This window comes from Mobula hypostoma, chromosome 8 (assembly GCF_963921235.1).
Source record: "Mobula hypostoma chromosome 8, sMobHyp1.1, whole genome shotgun sequence".
In the NCBI taxonomy this organism is placed as follows: domain Eukaryota; kingdom Metazoa; phylum Chordata; class Chondrichthyes; order Myliobatiformes; family Myliobatidae; genus Mobula; species Mobula hypostoma.
This window is the reverse complement of record NC_086104.1, coordinates 111,802,466-111,823,557: the sequence shown is the minus strand read 5'-3', so window position 1 is coordinate 111,823,557 and position 21,092 is coordinate 111,802,466. Positions and strand designations below refer to the sequence as shown.

The following is a 21,092-nucleotide window of genomic DNA, read 5'->3' as shown; positions in this document are numbered from 1 at the left end:
AGCACTGAGCCTTGCAGTGCCCCACTAGTCACTGCCTGCCATTCTGAAAAGGGCCCGTTTATTCCCACTCTTTGCTTCCTGTCTGCCAACCAATTCTCTATCCACATCAATACCACACCCCCAATACTGTGTGCTTTAAGGTTGCACACTAATCTCCTGTGTGGGACCTTGTCAAAAGCCTTTTGAAAATCCAAATATACCACATCCACTGGTTCTCCCCTATCCACCCTACTAGTTACATCCTCAAAAAATTCTATGAGATTCGTCAGACATGATTTTCCTTTCACAAATCCATGCTGACTTTGTCCGATGATTTCACCGCTTTCCAAATGTGCTGTTATCACATCTTTGATAACTGACTCTAGCATTTTCCACACCACCGATGTTAGGCTAACTGGTCTATAATTCCCTGGTTTCTCTCTCCCTCCTTATTTAAAAAGTGGGGTTACATTAGCCACCCTCCAATCCTCAGTAACTAGTCCGGAATCTAAAGTAACTAGACATAACAGTTTACCACAGTTGTTACTTTTTTCTTTTGTGTTTACACACGTTTGTTGTCTTTGCACATTAGTTGTTTGTCCATTCTGTTGGATGTGTTCTTTCAGTGATTCTATTGTGTTTCTTGGATTTGCTGTGAATGCCCACAAGAAGGCAAATCTCATGGTTGTATAGGGTGACCCATAAGTACGTTGAAAATCAATTTACTAGACCTTTGAACTTCATCTAAATGAAGGAATATTGAGCTGTACCCGGTAAGTAACCCTCCATATCCCACCCGTCAATGTACCCAAGAGAAATCCACATTGGTACATGGATGGCAGAGGTATGGTGGGCTATGGTCAGGGGCATGTCAATGGGACTAGGTAGATTAACAGTTTGGAATGGGCTAGATGGGCTGAAGGGCCTGTTTCTGTGCTGTTGTACTCTATGACTCTATCACTCAATTACTCTAAAATTTCTTCCACTCCACAACTTACCTAACATTGTTCCAACTGACTTCCCATCACCTAAAGCTCTCTCCTCCATCTTCACCTGCTTTACTCATTATCCTCCCCTTCTCCTAAAGCTTCATCTCCACCTGCTTCCCTCAACTCCCAGTCCTCTCCCTTCACCTAAAACTCCCTCTTCTATCTCCACCTGTTTCCCCCATTGCTAGTTCTCTTCTCCTCACCTAAAGCTTCCTCTTCAATTCTGCCAGGTTCCTTACACTGAAGGTTCTCTTCCCTTCCCCTAAAGCTCACTCCTCTCTTTCCAACTACTTCCCCCAACTTCCACTCCTCTTTCCTTGACCGAAAGCTCCCTCCTCTCTCTACACGGCCTTCCTCGCACTGCCAGTCTTCTCTGCTCACCTAAAGATTCCTCCTCTGTCTCTACCAGATATTCCACACCACCCCACCACTGCCTGCTGTCAGCCCTTAACTTAAATCTCTGTCTTCTCTCTCCACCGGCTTTTCCTAACTGCCAGTACTTTTCCTTTCACCTAAAGCTCCCTCCTCTTCACCGGCTTCTGCCCATTGACTCTCCTCTCCCCTTCACCGAACCCTTTCTCCTCTCTCTCCACTGGCTTCCGACCATTGCCCGTCCTCTCCCCTTCACCTAACCCTTTCTCCTCTCTAGATAACAGGTGAAAGGAACCTTGGTTTTCAAGAGACAGTGAGCCCCTGGTTAAGGAAAACAAAGAGATGCATAGCAGGTGTAGGCAAGTAGGAACAAATGAAGTGTTTATGGAGAATAAGGAATGCAAGGGAACTCTTGAAAGAAATCAGGAGGTCTAAAAGAATGTAAGAAGCTGTTGCAGCAGACAAGGTGAAGGTGAATCCCAAGGGATTCTACAGGTATGTTAAGACCAAAAGGATTGCAAGGGATAAAATTGGTCCACTGGAATATCCCAATGGTAATCCATGTGTGGAGCCAAAAGAGATGGGAGAGATCTTAAATAAGTGTTTTGCATCTGTATTTACTCGGGAAATGGACACTGAGTCTATAGAAGTGAGACAAAGCTGCATCATCTTCATGGACCCTGTACAGATTACAGAGGAAGAGGTGTTTGCTGCCCTGAGGCAAATCAGGGTGGATAAATCCACAGGGCCTGACTGGGTGTTCTCTCAGACCCTGTGGGAGGCAAGTGCAGATATTGCAGGAGTCCTAGCAGTAATATTTAAATCATCCTTAGTGAGATACCAGAGAAATGGAAGATAGACAACGTTGTTCAGCTGTTTAAGAAAGGCTCTAAAAGTAAACCAGGAAATTAAAGGCCAGTGAGCCTGACATCAGTAGTGGGAGAGCTGGATATATGAGTATTGGATAGACATGGGCTGATTAAAGATAGTCAGCATGGCTTTGTAGTTGGTAGGTTATAGCGTTTTTTGAGGAAGTTACCAGGAAAGTAGATGAAGGCAAGTGGATGTTGTCTACATGGACTTTGCTAAGGCATTTGACAAGGTCCTGATTGAGAGGTTGATAGGGTGGTAAAGAAAGCTTTTGGCACATTGGCCTTCATAAATCAAAGTACTGAGTACAGAAGATGGAATGTTATGTTGAAGTTGTATAATTTGAGTATTGTGTATAGTTCTGGTCACCTACCAAAGGGTAGATTGAAGGAGATTGAAGGTTGAAAGACTGCAGAGAAAATTTACAAGGAAAGATTGAATAGATTTGGACTTTATTGCTTGGAACATAGAAGATTGACGGGAGATTTGATAGAGGTATACAAAATCAAGAAGATTTAGTGTAGATTATACTAAAGCATAAAATTCAACAAGTCAATACTTGAAGAAATACAGTCAGACTGCTCACTAGGAGGCTTAATTATGAGACAAAATCTCAAATATTTTGGCCACATCATGAGAAGACAGGATTTCTTGGAGAAGACTCTCATGTTAGGTAAAACAGAAGGTAAAGGAAGGACAGGACAACGGGGGCTACAATGGATAGATAATATTACTCAGACAATGTGTATGACCTTGGGGGATCTTAGCGAGGCAGATTCCAACAAGAAGGCTTGGTGAGCCGGAGTCCGTGAAGTCACGAAGAGTCGGACTCCACTTAACGACTGAACAACAACAACACACTAAACTATGAGGAGTCTAGATTGGGTAAATACACGGAGGCTTTTTCTACTGAAGTAGGGTGGGACTACAACTAGAAGTCACGGGTTAAGGGTGAAAGGTAAAAAGTTTAAAGGGAATATGAGAGGAACCTTCTTGACTGAGAGGGTTGCGAGATTGTGGAACAAGCTGCCAACACAAGTGGTGCACGCGAGCTCGATTACATTTTAGAGAAGTTTGGATAGGTACATAGATGGTAGTGGTAGGGTGGCTATAGCCATGGTGTAGGTCGATGGGAGTAGGCAGATCAAGTGATTTAGCCCAGACAAGATGGACTGAAGGGCCTGTTTCTGTGTTATACTTTTATATAATTCTATGACTCTAAAGCTCCTTCTTCATCACCACCTGCTTCCTCCCATTGTCAGTCCTCTCCCCTTCACCTAAAGCTCCCTCCCCTCTCTCTACTAGCTTTCCTCACTCCCAATTCTCTCCCTTCATATAAAGCTCCCTCCTCTCTCTCACCTGCTTCTCCTTCACCTAAGGCTCCTTCCTCTCTCTCCACTTGTTTCCCCCACTGCCAGTCATCCCCATTTCAAATAAAGCCTCCTCTCTTTCACCTGCTTCTCCCACTGCTGGTCCTCTCCCCTTCACCTGAAGCTCCTTCTCCCAGCCCTGATGAAGGGTTCTGGCCCGAAACATTGACTGGTCTTTTCCACGGATGCTATCTGACCTGCTGAGTTCCTCCAGTGTGTTGTGAGTGTTGCTTTGACCTCAGCATCTGCAGAGTATTTTGTGTCTACCATTCTCCCACTCTAACCTGATTCTACTACTGTTTGTGCTCTCCCATTCAACCAAAACTTCCTGCTCTCGCTCAACTGCTTCTCCCCACTTCCAATCCTGTTGCCATGACCTAAAGCTGCTTCCAGTCTCTCAGCTGGCTTTAACCTCACTGCCTGTCCTCTCCTGTTCGACTAAAGTTCCCTCCTCTCACTCCAACCAACTTCTCCCATTGCCTGTCCTCTCCTGGTCAACTAAAGTTCCCTCCTCTCACTCCAGTGGCTTCCTTCTACTGCCAGTTGTCTCCCGTTCTCTTGAAGCTCCCACCTCTCTCTCAACTACTCCCCCCACTCCCAGTCCTATCCCCTTCACCTCAAACTCCCTCCATTCTCCCTACTTTTTTCTCACATCCAGCCATCTCCCCTTCACCAAAAGTTCTCTCCTCTTTCTCACATGCTGCCTCTCACTGCCAGTCAACTCCTTTTCACCTAAAGTTCCCTCTGCTCTCTCAACCTGCTTCCCCACTGCCTGTCCTCTTCACTTCACCTGAAGCTCCCTCTTCCCTCTCACCTACCTCACTCCACTTTTAGTTCCAGTCATCTCCCTTCAACTAGAGCTCCTTCCTCTTTCCCACCTGATTCCCTGCTCTGCCAGTCCTCTCCACTTCACCTAAAGCTCCCTCCATTCTCTCGACCTGCTTCCCCACATCCACTCACCTCCCCTTCACCGAAACATTGCTCCTGTCTCCCCACTCCCCTGGCTTCTTCATATTGCCAGACGTCTCCTCTTCACCTAAGCCACCCTCCTCTCTCTCAGCTGCGTCCCCCACTGCCAGTCATCTCTCCTTTACCTAAAACTCCCTCTTCCCTCTCACCTGCTTCCTCCTACTGCCAGTTCTCTCCTCTTCACATAAACCTTCCTTATTGCTCTCTCACCTGACTGCCCCACTGCCAGCCCTCTCCCCTTCACCTCTCTCTTCACTTGCTTGACAATTTGCTCCACTCCTGTACTTCCTTGGAGTTTCTGCTCCACCATCACTGATTTCCACTCTTTTCTGCAACCTTTTGACTCTCTCATAGAACATAGAACATAGAATAGTACAGCACAGTACAGGCCCTTCAGCCCACAATGTTGTGCTGACCCTCAAACCCTGCCTCCCATATAAGCCCCCACCTTAGATTCCTCCATATACCTGTCCAGTAGTCCCTTAAACTTCACTACTATATCTGCCTCCACCACTGACTCAGGCAGTGCATTCCATTCACCAACCACTCTCTGAGTAAAAAACCTTCCTCTAATATCCCCCTTGAACTTCCCACCCCGAACCTTAAAGCCATGTCCTCTTGTATTGAGCAGTGGTGCCCTGGGGAAGAGGCGCTGGCTATCCACTCTATCAATTCCTCTTATTATCTTGTACACCTCTATCATGTCTCCTCTCATCCTCCTTCTCTCCAAAGAGTAAAGCCCTAGCTCCCTTAATCTCTGATCATAATGCATACTTTCTAAACCAGGCAGCATCCTGGTAAATCTCCTCTGTACCCTTTCCAATGCTTCCACATCCTTCCTATAGTGAGGTGACCAGAACTGGACACAATACTCCAAGCGTGGCCTAACCAGAGTTTTATAGACACAAACAACAGGAATTCTGCAGATGCTGGAAATTCAAACAACATACATCAAAGTTGCTGGTGAACGCAGCAGGCCAAGCAGCATCTATAGGAAGAGGCGCAGTCGACGTTTCAGGCTGAGACCCTTCGTCAGGACTTTTATAGAGTTTTATAGAGCTGCATCATTACATCGCGACTCTTAAACTTTATCCCTCGACTTATGAAAGCTAACACCCCATAAGCTTTCTTAACTACCCTATCCACCTGTGAGGCAACTTTCAGGGATCTGTGGACATGTACCCCGAGATCCCTCTGCTCCTCCACACTGCCAAGTATCCTGCCATTTACTTTGTACTCTGCCTTGGAGTTTGTCCTTCCAAAGTGTACCACCTCACACTTCTCCGGGTTGAACTCCATCTGCCACATCTCAGCCCACTTCTGCAGCCTATCAATGTCTCTCTGCAATCTTTGACAATCCTCTACACTATCTACAACACCACCAACCTTTGTGTCGTCTGCAAACTTGCCAACCCACCCTTCTACCCCCACATCCAGGTCGTTAATAAAAATCACGAAAAGTAGAGGTCCCAGAACAGATCCTTGTGGGACACCACTAGTCACAATTCTCCAATCTGAATGTACTCCCTCCACCACCACCCTCTGCCTTCTGCAGGCAAGCCAATTCTGAATCCACCTGGCCAAACTTCCCTGGATCCCATGCCTTCCAACTTTCTGAATAAGCCTACCGTGTGGAGCCGTGTCAAATGCCTTGCTAAAATCCACATAGATCACATCCACTGCACTACCCTCATCTATATGCCTGGTCACCTCCTCAAAGAACTCTCCCATCAGCTCTTACTTTCCTTCATTCCACTGGTTCCTTTCTTTCCCCAAATATCTCATTTTCTGGTGCATCTTTCCTCTGCAGTAAGTTGCCTGTATCTTTCTTCTTGTGCAACAGGACTTAAGACCATAAGACCATAAGAAATAGGAACAAAAGTAGGCCATTCGGCCCATTGTGTCTGTTCTGTCATTCAATCATGGGCTGATCCAATTCTCCCAGTCATCCCCACTCCCCTGCCTTCACCCCATACCATTTGATGCCCTGGCTAATCAAGGACCTATCCCTCTCTGTCTTAAATGCACCCAATGACTTGGCCTCCACAGCCGCTTGTGGCAACAAATTCCACAGATTTACCACCCTCTGACTAAAGTAATTTCTCTGCACCTCAGTTCTAAATAGATGTTTTTCAGTCCTGAAGTCGTGCCCTCTTGTCCTAGACTCCCCTACCATGAGAAATAACTTTGCCATTTCTAATCTGTTCAGGCCTTTTAATATTTCTTCCTTTCCTGCTCAGTGGCATAGCCGTGGAGCTGCTGCAGTGACCCAGATTGATTCTTCGCACCTACATTGAGACGTATAGTGAGATGAACCACCTGCACGAACAACCAGCGTGGTGCGAAGGATGTGCCGGGAGCAGCCCACAAGTGGTGCCACCATTCCTGGTGCCAGCGGACGTCCACAATGTTCAGCAGAACAACACAAGCAGCAATAACACCACACCAACAGCAAAGCAAGCCCCTTTCCCACCCCTCCCCAGTCACCCAGTCGGACACCCCTTTCCCACCCCTCCCCATCACCCAGTCAGACACCCCTTTCCCACCCCTCCCCATCACCCAGTCACCCAGACATCCCTTTCCCACCCCTCCCCACTCACCCAGTCACCCAGTCAGCTATCCCTTTCCCATCCCTCCTCACTCACCCAGTCAGACACCCCTTTCCCATCCCTCCCCACTCACCCAGTCACCCAGTCAGACACCCCTTTCCCACCCCTCCCCATCACCCAGTCAGACATCCCATTCCCACCCCTCCCCACTCACCCAGTCACCCAGTCAGACATCCCCTTCCCATCCCTCCCCACTCACCCAGTCACCCAGTCAGACACCCCTTTCCCATCCCTCCCCACTCACCCAGTTGCCCAGTCAGACACCCCTTTCCCATCCCTCCCCACTCACCCAGTCACCCAGTCAGACACCCCTTTCCCACCCCTCCCCATCACCCAGTCACCCAGTCAGACATCCCTTTCCCACCCCTCCCCACTCACCCAGTCAGACATCCCTTTCCCATCCCTCCCCACTCACCCAGTCACCCAGTCAGACATCCCTTTCCCATCCCTCCCCACTCACCCAGTCACCCAGTCAGACACCCCTCTCCTACCCCTCCCCATCACCCAGCCAGACATCCCTTTCCCATCCCTCCCCATCACCCAGCTGGATATCCCTTTCCCACCCCTCCCCACTCACCCAGTCAGACACCCCTCCCCACTCACCCAGTCAGACATCCCGTTCCCACCACTCCCCACTCACCCAGACAGACATCCCTTTCCCATCCCTCCCCAGTCACCCAGTCAGACATCCCTTTCCCACCCCTCCCCACTCACCCAGTCAGACATCCCTTTCCCACCCCTCCCAGTCACCCTGTCAGACACCTCATTCCCACTCCTACCCACTCACCCAGTCACACATCCCATTCCCACCCCGCCCCACTCACCCAGTCAGATACCCCTTTCCCATCCCTCCCCACTCACCCAGTGAGATATCTCTTTCCCACCCCTCCCCATTCACCCAATCAGACATCCCTTTCCCATCCCTCCCCAGTCACCCAGTCATCCATCCCTTTCCCACCCCTCCCCACTCAACCAGTCAGACATCCCTTTCCCACCCCTCCCAGTCACCCAGTCACCCTGTCAGACACCTCATTCCCACTCCTCCCCACTCACCCAGTCAGACAGCCCATTCCCACCCCTCCCCACTCACCCAGTCAGATACCCCTTTCCCACCCCTCCCCACTCACCCAGTCAGACATCCCTTTCCCACCCCTCCCAGTCACCCAGTCACCCTGTCAGACACCTCATTCCCACTCCTCCCCACTCACCCAGTCAGACAGCCCATTCCCACCCCTCCCCACTCACCCAGTCAGACACCCCTTTCCCACCCCTCCCCACTCACCCAGTCAGATACCCCTTTCCCATCCCTCTCCACTCACCCAGTCAGACATCCCTTTCCCACCCCTCCCCACTCACCCAGTCAGACATCCCTTTCCCATCCCTCCCCACTCACCCAGTCAGACATCCCTTTCCCATCCCTCCCAGTCACCCAGTCACCCTGTCAGACACCTCATTCCCACTCCTCCCCACTCACCCAGTCAGACAGCCCATTCCCACCCCTCCCCACTCACCCAGTCAGACACCCCTTTCCCACCCCTCCCCACTCACCCAGTCAGACACCCCTTGCCCACCCCTCCCCATCACCCAGTCAGACATCCCATTCCCACCCCTCCCCATCACCCAGTCAGACATCCCATTCCCACCCCTCCCCACTCACCCAGTCACCCAGTCAGACATCCCTTTCCCATCCCACCCCACTCACCCAGTCAGACATCCCTTTACCATCCCTCCCCACTCACCCAGTCACCCAGTCAGACACCCCTTTCCCATCCCTCCCCACTCACCTAGTCACCCAGTCAGACATCCCTTTCCCATCCCTCCCCATCACCGAGTTGCCCAGTCAGACATCCCTTTCCCATCCCTCCACACTCACCCATTCACCCAGTCAGACACCCCTTTCCCATCCCTCCCCACTCACCCAGTCACCCAGTCAGACATCCCTTTCCCATCCCTCTCCACTCACCCAGTCACCCAGTCAGACATCCCTTTCCCATCCCTCCCCACTCACCCAGTCGCCCAGTCAGACATCCCTTTCCCATCCCTCTCCACTCACCCAGTCACCCAGTCAGACACCCCTTTCCCATCCCTCCCCACTCACCCAGTCACCCAGTCAGACACCCCTTTCCCACCCCTCCCCATCACCCAGTCACCCAGTCAGACATCCCTTTCCCATCCCTCCCCACTCACCCAGTCACCCAGTCAGACATCCCTTTCCCATCCCTCCCCACTCACCCAGTCACCCAGTCAGACACCCCTTTCCCATCCCTTCCCACTCACCCAGTCACCCAGTCAGACACCCCTTTCCCACCCCTCCCCATCACCCAGTCGCCAGTCAGACATCCCTTTCCCATCCCTCTCCACTCACCCAGTCACCCAGTCAGACACCCCTTTCCCATCCCTCCCCACTCACCCAGTCACCCAGTCAGACACCCCTTTCCCACCCCTCCCCATCACCCAGTCACCCAGTCAGACATCCCTTTCCCATCCCTCCCCACTCACCCAGTCACCCAGTCAGACACCACTTTCCCACCCCTCCCCACTCACCCAGTCACCCAGTCAGACATCCCTTTCCCATCCCTCCCCACTCACCCAGTCACCCAGTCAGACACCCCTTTCCCATCCCTTCCCACTCACCCAGTCACCCAGTCAGACACCCCTTTCCCACCCCTCCCCATCACCCAGTCACCCAGTCAGACATCCCTTTCCCACCCCTCCCCACTCACCCAGTCACCCAGTCAGACATCCCTTTCCCATCCCTTCCCACTCACCCAGTCACCCAGTCAGACATCCCTTTCCCATCCCTCCCCACTCACCCAGTCACCCAGTCAGACACCCCTTTCCCACCCCTCCCCATCACCCAGTCACCCAGTCAGACATCCCTTTCCCATCCCTTCCCACTCACCCAGTCACCCAGTCAGACATCCCTTTCCCATCCCTCCCCACTCACTCAGTCACCCAGTCAGACACCCCTCTCCTACCCCTCCCCATTCACCCAGTCAGACATCCCTTTCCCACCCCTCCCCACTCACCCAGTCACCCAGTCAGACATCCCTTTCCCATCCCTTCCCACTCACCCAGTCACCCAGTCAGACATCCCTTTCCCATCCCTCCCCACTCACCCAGTCACCCAGTCAGACACCCCTTTCCCACCCCTCCCCATCACCCAGTCACCCAGTCAGACATCCCTTTCCCATCCCTTCCCACTCACCCAGTCACCCAGTCAGACATCCCTTTCCCATCCCTCCCCACTCACTCAGTCACCCAGTCAGACACCCCTCTCCTACCCCTCCCCATCACCCAGCCAGACATCCCTTTCCCATCCCTCCCCATCACCCAGCTGGATATCCCTTTCCCACCCCTCCCCACTCACCCAGTCAGACACCCCTCCCCACTCACCCAGTCAGACATCCCGTTCCCACCACTCCCCACTCACCCAGTCAGACATCCCTTTCCCACCCCTCCCAGTCACCCTGTCAGACACCTCATTCCCACTCCTCCCCACTCACCCAGTCACACATCCCATTCCCACCCCGCCCCACTCACCCAGTCAGATACCCCTTTCCCATCCCTCCCCACTCACCCAGTCAGACATCCCTTTCCCACCCCTCCCCACTCACCCAGTCAGACATCCCTTTCTCATCCCTCCCCAGTCACCCAGTCAGCCATCCCTTTCCCACCCCTCCCCACTCACCCAGTCAGACATCCCTTTCCCACCCCTCCCAGTCACCCAGTCACCCTGTCAGACACCCCTTTCCCACTCCTCACTGCTCACCCAGTCAGACATCCCTTTCCCACCCCTCCCCACTCACCCAGTCAGACATCCCTTTCCCATCCCTCCCCAGTCACCCAGCCAGACATCCCTTTCCCACCCCTCCCCACTCACCCAGTCAGACATCCCTTTCCCACCCCTCCCTACTCACCCAGTCAGATACCCCTTTCCCATCCCTCCCCACTCACCCAGTCACCCAGTCAGACACCCCTTTCCCACCCCTCCCCATCACCCAGTCACCCAGTCAGACATCCCTTTCCCACCCCTCCCCATCAGCCAGTCACCCAGTCAGACATCCCTTATCCACCCCTCCCCACTCACCCAGTCAGACACCCCTTTCCCACCCCTCCCCACTCACCCAGTCAGACATCCCTTTCCCACCCCTCCCCACTCACCCAGTCAGACACCCATTTCCCACCCCTCCTCACTCACCCAGTCAGACATCCCTTTCCCACCCCTCCCCATCACCCAGCCAGACATCCCTTTCCCACCCCTCCCCATTCACCCAGCCAGACATCCCTTTCCCATCCCTCCCCACTCACCCAGCAAGACATCCCTTTTCCATCCCTCCCCACTCCACCCAGCTGGACATCCCTTTCCCATCCCTCCCCACTCACCCAGTCAGACAGGTCTCCAAACCTTGCCGTTCTTGTGTCCAGGTTTGATCCTGCCTGTTCTTCTCTTTGTGACTGCATTGTTTTCCCCCAGGTGCTCACATTTCTTCCACACCTCAAAGACATTTGGGTTAGCAGTAAGTTCTCCTTCATGTTCAGGTGTGTGGTAGATCTGCAACATTGATATGGGTGAATGAAATGGGATTAGTGGTGGTGCTCTTTCCTCTGCAGTGAGCTGCCTGTATCTTTGCAGGGCCAAAGGACCCTGCTTTCATGAAAATATCTCTCCATGAATTACTTGGCTTCAACTAGAATAGGTTGTCCTATCACATAAGTCACCCTGTTTTAATGAACAACTTATTCAACCCCTATGTGATGACTACTACCTATACACCACACAGAAGGCATAGACACTGTAGCAAGTTCCTGATATATTCGAATTGGCTGCAAAATCAGAATTCAGCAATAATAGTTTGTGTAATTTAAAAAAAAATTCTGTACAAATGCCATTGAATAAATACACATTAGACTCGATGTGGTTTAAAATAATTGTTGCATTTGTGGCAGAGGGCTAATATTTTGTAGTCAATGTTATACTGGGTTCTGGAGATGGGCAGTTTAATGAACCTGAAATAAAAGGACATGAAGTCCATGAATTGACCAGGTCATCATTCCAATTTCAACGTCTGTCAGGGAAGGAAATCTGACACACTTATTATTTATTTATTTATTGAACGATAAGGACTGACATCGTGTCCTGGTCTGGCATGATACAACTCTTTTGGAACTAGCTGTGATTCTCTGCCTCATTCAACACACTGTGAGATGAGCATTAAATGCCATGGACACCTGTAGATGCCAAATCACGGGATCTTGATTAGTAAGGGTGTCAAAGACCACAGGGAGAGGGTGTAAGAATGGGGTTGATAGGGATAATAATTCAGCCATGACAGCAGAGTCAATGGGCCAAATGTCCGAACTCTGCTCCCATGTCTTATCGTTACATTTGGACGTTACACCCGCACGCTGCGATTGTTGGAGTATTAGAAACATCACAGTAGCAGCTGTGTGCCCACTGGAAGTGTACGAATTGATACACCTTACCATTGTGTGACTGTTTAAATAACATTTTATGGGGCTCTGGAGGAAAGGCATCAAGAAACCACTGCACCGCCCTACTACAAAAACACTTCCCAGCCATAAACATCTCTTACTGACAGGCCTGGATACAGTGACTGCGATTCAGCAGTTCTATTTTTATTGTGACAGTAGTGGGTGATAGCTGGAGGGATTCCTTATCATTTCTTGGGTATGTTTCCTTTGTCGGGTAATGGAATTGGTGGAAATGCACATACAAGGGGTGTTTGATAAGTTCGTGGCCTAAGGTAGGAGCAGTCAATTTTAGAAGGCCTAGCACATTTATTTTTCCTACATTTACACACTTAGCCCAGTGGTCGTGGAGCATACGGATCCCTTCTTTGTAGAGGTCGGCATCTTGGACCTCCAGAAAAGGTCCCCAGCAGGGGTGATTGATAAGTTCGTGGCCTAAGGTAGAAGGAGATGAGTTATTAACTTCAAACTTTCTGCATTTTCACTCAAAGAGTTGAACTGCACGTGCATGTAACGGGAGCTGTATAACTCATCCCCTGGAGGTCCAAGATGCTGCCGTTACATGCATGTGCAGTTCAACTCTTTGAGTGGTAATGCAGAAAGTTTGAAGTTAATAACTCATCTCCTTCTACCTTAGGCCACGAACCTATCAATCACCCCTGCTGTGGACCACTTCTACAAAGAAGGGATCCGTATGCTCCACAACCGCTGGACTAAGTGTGTATATGTAGGAGGGGACTATGTTAAAAAATGTGTGCTAGGTTTTCTAAATTTGACTCCTTCTACCCTAGGCCACGAACTTATCAATCACTCCTCGTAATTCACAGCCACCAACATTGAGTTGGGGGTTCACTTTAAGAGTCTGAACTGCCATGATGATGTAATTATGTGATGTTCTGTTACCACGCTTTTGTGTTCAGTGTTTGGAGTACAATAAATGAGTTATTACAGTTTTTTAAAACATAAAACGGCTCACGCTGTTTTACTTCTGAATAACCTACATTGGTGATCCTGATGCTCCAGGATGATGCCAGAATTATGGCGCATTTTGCCAATGCAGTCGCTTTGAAACTGCCGGAGGTTTGGGAACAAAATGCTGTCCCTTGGTCTGAACAAGCCAAGGCACAATTTGCTCTGCAAGAAATCACTGTGGATGACACCAAATTTTACTATGTGGTAGCATTGCTCAGCAATTCCACAACAGTGAGAGTGGTGATTATGCTTGAACACCCGCCGGACATGGTAAATACCCATCACTGATAAGTCACCTTTTATAGACTTCTGGACTATCAGAGTCTGAGCATGCCAAACAGTTGCTCTCCTTGCCTGGCCTTGGTGACTTTAAGCTGTCAGAGCTAATGGATTGCGTGCTGTCTCTCCTGGGAAATCACCATCCCTGTTTTATTTTTAAAGAAATCTTCAAGCAACAAATGCCTGATCAAGTTCGCATAGCCCTCACTAATGCACTCATGAAGGACCATAGGGAGCTTGTTAAAATAGAAAATCTATAGAGGAAGGTTCCCGGATAGACTGCCTGTATATCTCTAGGGCTTACATTTCCCACATGTCGGCATTCTCCATGCGGCCGGTGTCGTGCTCGGATCACACTCAGCTGGGAAGAAATGCATCATTTCTCCTCCTTTCCCTGCCTCACAAAGCCCAGTCAGCAAGGCCCCCAACATAGGATGTCTGCAGCTGTGAAACAGACAATGCCGGGTCTGCACTTGCTTTGATACAGACGCTAGGAAGTGGCGATCGCCTTGCAGCTTCGACAGTGCCAGCACATCGGGACATCAGGGGTCTGTGAACACTGGGTTCCAGCTGCCAGGGTCGTCTACTGTTCATTACAGACACTCTTTAAGGCCAATGCTTCTGTGTGACACTGGTACTCAGGTGAGTGCGCTGCCAGCAATCCCTATTGATGAAAAGGCAAAGAGGGATGAAACCTCACTGGAGGCCACCAGTGACAGCAGGACCCAGACTTCCAGGACATGATGAGTAACAGTCTGCTTCAGTGGTTTATGATACACGTAGGACCTCGTCATGGCTAAAGTGACTAGACCTCTGCTCGGTGTAGATTTCCTGCGTGTCCAAGGACTATTAGTCAATCTTACAAACTGCCAGCTTGTGGATGTCAAGGACTTTGGATTGTGACCCTTCTCCCCCTGTAAGTTCCCCACAATGATTTTATCAAGTGCATACATCACTGCGTCTGAGTTTACTTGACTGCTGGGTGAATTCCCAAACCTCACCAAGCCTGTATTCTCCATTACAGTCACAAAACATGGGGTCAAGCACCATGTTCCACAACTGATCCACCAGTCCATACCTGTGCACGTAGACTGGACCCAGAAAAGCTGACGACCACGAAGGCTGAGGTTGCCAACATAGAAAGACTTGGCATCGTACGTCAGTCGGATAGCCCCTGGGCTTCGCCCCTCCACAGGGTCCCTATGGTGGTTGCCACCCATTTTGCCATTACAGGAGCCTTAAAGAGGTCTCTGCCCCTGATCATTACCAGGCCGCACGTATCCAAGACTTTTCGGCACTTTTAAGTGGAAAGTTAATTTTTTCTAAAGGTACCATCGTATCTGGTGGTCGGAGGACATTCCAAAATGGCTGTGATAACCCTGTTTTCCCTCTTTGAGTTTCTGAGCATGCCACATGGGCTGAAAAATGCAACAACTTTCCAACAACTGATGAACTCTCTATTAAAAGACCTGGATTTTTTTTTAAACTAGATGACATACTTGTTGCAAGTGCATCCAAATCCGAGCACTGTCTCATCTTCACATAGCTTTCCAGTGCTTAATCCAAAATGGGTTGAAAATTAACCCTGTTAAATGCCAATATGGGTTGTAAACCATTGATTTTCTTGGCCATTGCATCTGCACAGAAGGTGTGAAACTCTTGCCATCAAAAGTAATCCCTATTATGGATTTCCCAACACCCCACACTACTAAAAACTACAGGAGCTTTTAGGCATGGTGAATTTCTATCACCACTTCATTGAGTGAGCTGCTATACCCCCTGTATAGTGCACAGAAAGACAATATCCCTAATCACATGCTTGACTGGTCAGCAGACATGACCAGGGCATTTGATGACACCAAACAAGCTCCTTCCAGCGCGACCTTACTGATGCCCCCACTCCCCAACACACCCATAGCCATCACTATTGACACTTCAGACTATGCTGTGGGTGCCGTGCACAAACAGTTGATCGGAGGCATGTGGTAGCCATTCACCTTCTTTAGTTGGCAAGTCCATCCTCCTGAAAGGATGTTTGACTGTGAGCTTCTCGGTCTTTATCTGGCTGTCCGCCATTCGTGTTTTCTTCTAGAAGGTCATAATTTCACAGTATTTGTTGACCACAAACCCCTCGTGCATGCAATAGCCAAAGTATCAGACCCTTGGTCGCAGGGCAGCAACACCACCTGGCCTACATATCCGAGTTCACAACTGCTATACAGCATACCATGGGGAAAAATAATGTCTTGGCTGATTGCCTCTCACAGCCAGACATTGAGACCTGCGGTTGGCTGCATACTAAGTTCAGGGAAGCTGGGTTTTCTCTCCTGTGTGACGTCTCAGCTGGTTGGCCTTGCCTCAAACTGGAAGCAGGCTGTTTTTAGCTCCATATATGGCCTCTTGAATCTGGGCCAGAAGGCCTCACAGAAACAGATTGCACGAAAGTTTGTGTGACATGGTCTTAGAAAGGACATGTATGATTGGAGAGCAGCCAGCAGGCAAAAGGTAACCATCATGTCTAGGTGCCATTGACACCTATTGAGGTCCCTGAAGCATGGTTTGGCCATGGCAACGTTGACTTTGGTAGCCCTCTTCACCGCTTCACCATGGAGGACTATACCACCAGGTGGCCAGAGGTTATCCCTCTAACATCAACAATGTCTGCGGTCATGGCTCAGGTGCTCATTAACATCTGGGTTGCTCGGTTTGGTACCCCATCTGATATCTCCTCTGACCGTGGTCCCCAATTCATTTCAGATCTCTGATCTGTGAAGGCCCAGAACCTTGGCGTTAGGCTACATCACACCATGACATATCACCCGTAATCCAATGAACTATGTGAGTGGTTTCACCGCTCCTTAAAGGCTGCTCTGAGGACTTCCCTGACTGATGAGTGTTGGCATGATCATCTCCCATGGGTCCTGCTGGGGCTCAGAACAGCTCTACAGGAAGACCTACAGTTGTTGGTGGCAGAGTTGGTATACAGGCAGCCATTACGAGTGCCAGATGATTTTATTCCTGACACCACGACTGGCTGGTCGGCCTCTGAACAGCATTCCACCTCCTCAGTGAATTCAATTCCTTTGCACCTATTCCTACCTCACGTCCAGTCATCTCCCCTGTTGACCTACATTCCACCTCGTTTGCTTTCATCCATCCATCATGAAACACAATGTCCCCTTAGGCCCACTTACAATGGCCCATTATGCATTTTGGAACGGAGAGACAAGACCTTCATCACCTATAAGAGGAGTAAACCTGAATGTATTTCAGTAGATCACCTTAAACCAGCCCACCAGAATTTGGAGTATTCTGCTGCCATGCCCCTGGTGTCACAACATGACAATGAGCATGTCAATGCAGCTCTGGTTGAGCCAGAGACACCTGCAGTTCCTCCACCCATGCGTCAAGGATCCAAGCCGGGCATGTAGTCCGAGGGTCAAACAGGCTCACAATGCCAATTTTAGTAAATTCTGGGGTGGGGGGGGGCCTGTGTAGGGTAATATAATTGGTGGAAACGTACGTAATTCATAACCACCGACATTGAGTTGGAAGTTCACTTTAATAGGCTGGTCTGACGTGATGACGTAATTCCATGAAATTTGGTTGTGTTCAGTGTTTGGAATACAATAAATGAGTTGTTATGCTTTTTCTTAACCATGAAACACCTCACACCATTTTATTTGTGAACAAAGTTCCCTCCAATTTGTAATGACCAGTGTGTACAAAAATCTTATGCTGTGCAATTTTTTGTCCAGTGACAACAACGTGTGCACACTGAATAATTCCTTCAATAAGAAAAGGCACATCGCATCCAGAGTTTCTCTGGTTAACGGACGATTTCCCTCCACGCCTCTCTGAAACAGTACAAATAAGCCAGTTCTAAAATCTGCAGACAAATCATTGCTAACTCCACATTTTCAACACTGTCTGCATCAGAAACCGGAAAAGGAAATGTGATTATGTATGATTGTGAAATATACTTAACATGCCAACGAGGTGGAGGGTGACAACCTTTTGTGTGCAGCTTAAGTTACTTTGTGCGCTAGTAGCAAAAGATGTGTGCATGCACACCTTAGAGAGAACATTGTTTGTGAGCACCCATACCTTTTCGCCAGCTTTTCTTCTCTTCATTTTGTTGGCAAGCTTCTCCTTGCTACTCATCTTCACTTATGGCTGTGTTGGCCTACTCTTCACGCTTTCAGTGATTTGAACTCATCACTTTCAAAACATCTGTGGCCTACGCAGGGGCACTGGTTTGTTATCCAAGACCAGGAACAGAATCAGGTTTATTAACAACACACACAAAAAATGCTGGTGAACGCAGCAGGCCAGGCAGCATCTATAGGAAGAGGTACAGTCCACATTTCGGGCTAAGACCCTTCATCAGGACTAACTGAAAGAAGCAATAGTAAGAGATTTGAAAGTGGGACGGGCAGGGGTAGATCCAAAATGATAGGAGAAGATAGGAGTAGGAGGGATGGAGCCAAGAGCTGGACAGATGATTGGCAAAAGGGATATGAGGCTGGAGAAGGGAGAGGATCATGGGACAGGAGGTCTAGGGGGGAAGAAAGGGGGAGGGGGGAAGCCCAGAGGATGGGCAAGGAGTAATAGTGAGAGGGACAGAGGGAGCAAAAAGAGAGAAAAAAAAGGGGAAAAGAATAAATAAATAAATAAGGAATAGGGTACGAAGGGGAGGTGGGGCATTAATGAAAGTTAGAGAAGTCGATGTTCATGCCATCAGGTTGGAGGCTACCCAGACAGAATATAAGGTGTTGTTCCTCCAACCAGAGTGTGGCTTCATCTTCACAGTAGAGGAGGCTGTGGATAGACATGTCAGAATGGGAATGGGATGTGGAATTAAAATGTGTGGCCACTGGGAGATCCTGCTTTCTCTGGCGGACAGAGCATAGGTGTTCAGCGAAATGGTCTCCCAGTCTGCGTCGGGTCTGGCCAATATATAGAAGACTGCATTGGGAGCACCAGACACAGTATATCACACCAGCTGACTCACAGGTGAAGTGTCGCCTCACCTGGAAGGACTGTCTAGGGCCCTGAATGGTGGTGAGGGAGGAAGTGTAAGGGCATGTGTAGCACTTGTTCCGCTTACAAGGATAAGTGCTGGGAAGGAGTTCAGCGGGAAGGGATGGGGGGGACAAATGGACAAAGGAGTCGCGTAGGGAGCAATCCCTGCGGAAAGCAGAAGTGGGGGGGGAGGGAAAGATGTGCTTAGTGGTGGGATTCTGTTGGAGGTGGTAGAAGTTAAGGAGAATTATTTGTTGGACATTCTGATATGTCTATCATCATTGAACACTTATGCTTTGTCCGCCAGAGAAAGCAGGATCTCCCAGTGGCCACACATTTTAATTCCACATCCCATTCCCATTCTGACATGTCTATCCACGGCCTCCTCTACTGTAAAGATGAAGCCACACTCAGGTTGGAGGAACAACACCTTATATTCAGTCTGGGTAGCCTCCAGCCTGATGGCATGGACATTGACTTCTCTAACTTCTGTTAATGCCCCACCTCCCCATCGTACCCCATCCCCTATTTATTTATTTATTTATTTATTTACACACCTTTTTTTTCTCTCTTTTTTCTCCCTCTGTCCTGCTCACTATACTTGCCCATCCTCTGGGCTCCCCTCCCCCTTTCTTTCTCCCTAGGCCACCCGTCCCATGATCCACTCCCTTCTCCAGCTTCATATCCCCTTTGCCAATCAACTTTCCAGCTCTTGGCTCCATCCCTCCCCGTCCTGTCTTCTCCTATCATTTTGGATCTCCCCCTCCCCCTCCCACTTTCAAATCTCTTACTAGCTCTTCCTTCAGTTAGTCCTGACGAAGGGTCTCGGCCTGAAACGTCGACTGTACCTCTTCCTAGAGATGCTGCCTGGCCTGCTGCGTCCACCAGCATTTTTTGTGTGTGTTACTTGAATTTCCAGCATCTGCAGATTTCCTCGTGTTTGCAGGTTTATTATCACCTGCTTATCTTGTGAAATTTGTTGTTTTTGTGGCAGCAGTACATTGCAATACATAATAATAGAGAAAAATCACTTGTGACTTGTATATATTTTAAATAAATAATATATTTTAAGTAAGAAAAGCTGTATTTATTAAACAATTAAATTAAATAAGTAGTGCAAATATAGAAATAAAAAATAAAAAAGTAGCGAGGTCGTGCTTATGGGTTCAATGTCCATCTAGAAATCGGATGGCTGAGGGGAAGAAGCTGTCACTGAATCATTGAGTGTGTGCCTTCAGACTTCTGTACCTCCTACTTGATGGCAGCAATGAGAAGAAGTCATGCCCTGTGTAATGGGGAGCTTTAATGATGGACGCCACCTTTTTGAGGCATTGCTCCTTGAAGATGTCCTGGATACTACAGAGGGCAGTGCCCATAATGGAGCTGATTAAGTTTACAATTCTCTGCAGCTTAGTTTGATCCTGCGCAGTAGAGTTCCCCCGCCACCACCAGTACCAGATTGTGATGCAGCCAGTTAGAGCGTTCTTCATGGTACATTTATAGAAATTTCTGAGTCTTTTTGATGACATACCAAATCTCCTCAAATATAGCTACTGTTTTGCCTTCTTTGTATGTTGGGTCCAGAATAGATCCTCAGAGATATTGACACACAGGAACTTGAAATTGCTCACAGGAAGAAAGGAACAGGAAAAAAGTTACCTGACCTCTCAAACAACAAACAACAATCCCATTATGGGCATTGCCCATCCATCCAGATTCCTTAATTAAGAGGAATATTCCTCAGAGATGCTGCTCAAGCTGCTGAGATCCTCCTGTAGATTGATGCCTCCTATCCCCGAATCTGCAGTCTCTCTTGTGTCTGCAGTTTACTTCTCAAACCCCCCGGCAGTTCAACAGGATCATGGTTGATCTGCCCTAGCTTTCAGTTATGTCCCCTTGTCTGATACTCAGAAGGTTGTGGTTTCAAGTCATTTCACTTCAGGAATTTGAAATTAAAATAAGGCTAATACTTCATGAAGGTATGATGTTGGAAATATGACCTTTCATATTAGTTTAAACCATTCTAATTCTCTTCTCAGGTGGATTAAAAGATCCCAGTGGTCTGTTGATGAATTATACCTAAATCAACATTACACATGAGGGCTTCTTGTCATTACAATGTTCTGGGATTTTGCTTAATGTATGTAGAAAGTTCAGGATCCAAT

The 21,092-nt window shown here is 49.0% G+C and overlaps 2 long non-coding RNA genes across 3 annotated transcripts in view; one reads left to right on the top strand and one right to left on the bottom strand.

Moving 5' to 3' along the window:
- Nucleotides 1-21,092, top strand: part of LOC134350848 (uncharacterized) — a 265,808-nt gene that overhangs the window by 115,093 nt on the left and 129,623 nt on the right. The window contains exon 3 of one of the 2 annotated variants that reach the window (XR_010019001.1): nt 6,790-7,048. The exons of the other annotated variant lie outside the window; for it this stretch is intronic. This is a non-coding gene — a long non-coding RNA (uncharacterized LOC134350848). Of the gene's footprint in view, nt 1-6,789; nt 7,049-21,092 lie in introns of those variants that run through there. 2 annotated transcript variants of the gene reach the window in all.
- Nucleotides 1-21,092, bottom strand: part of LOC134350847 (uncharacterized) — a 71,460-nt gene that overhangs the window by 8,408 nt on the left and 41,960 nt on the right. The window contains exon 2 of the long non-coding RNA XR_010018996.1: nt 11,545-11,713. This is a non-coding gene — a long non-coding RNA (uncharacterized LOC134350847). The remainder of the gene's footprint in view (nt 1-11,544; nt 11,714-21,092) is intronic.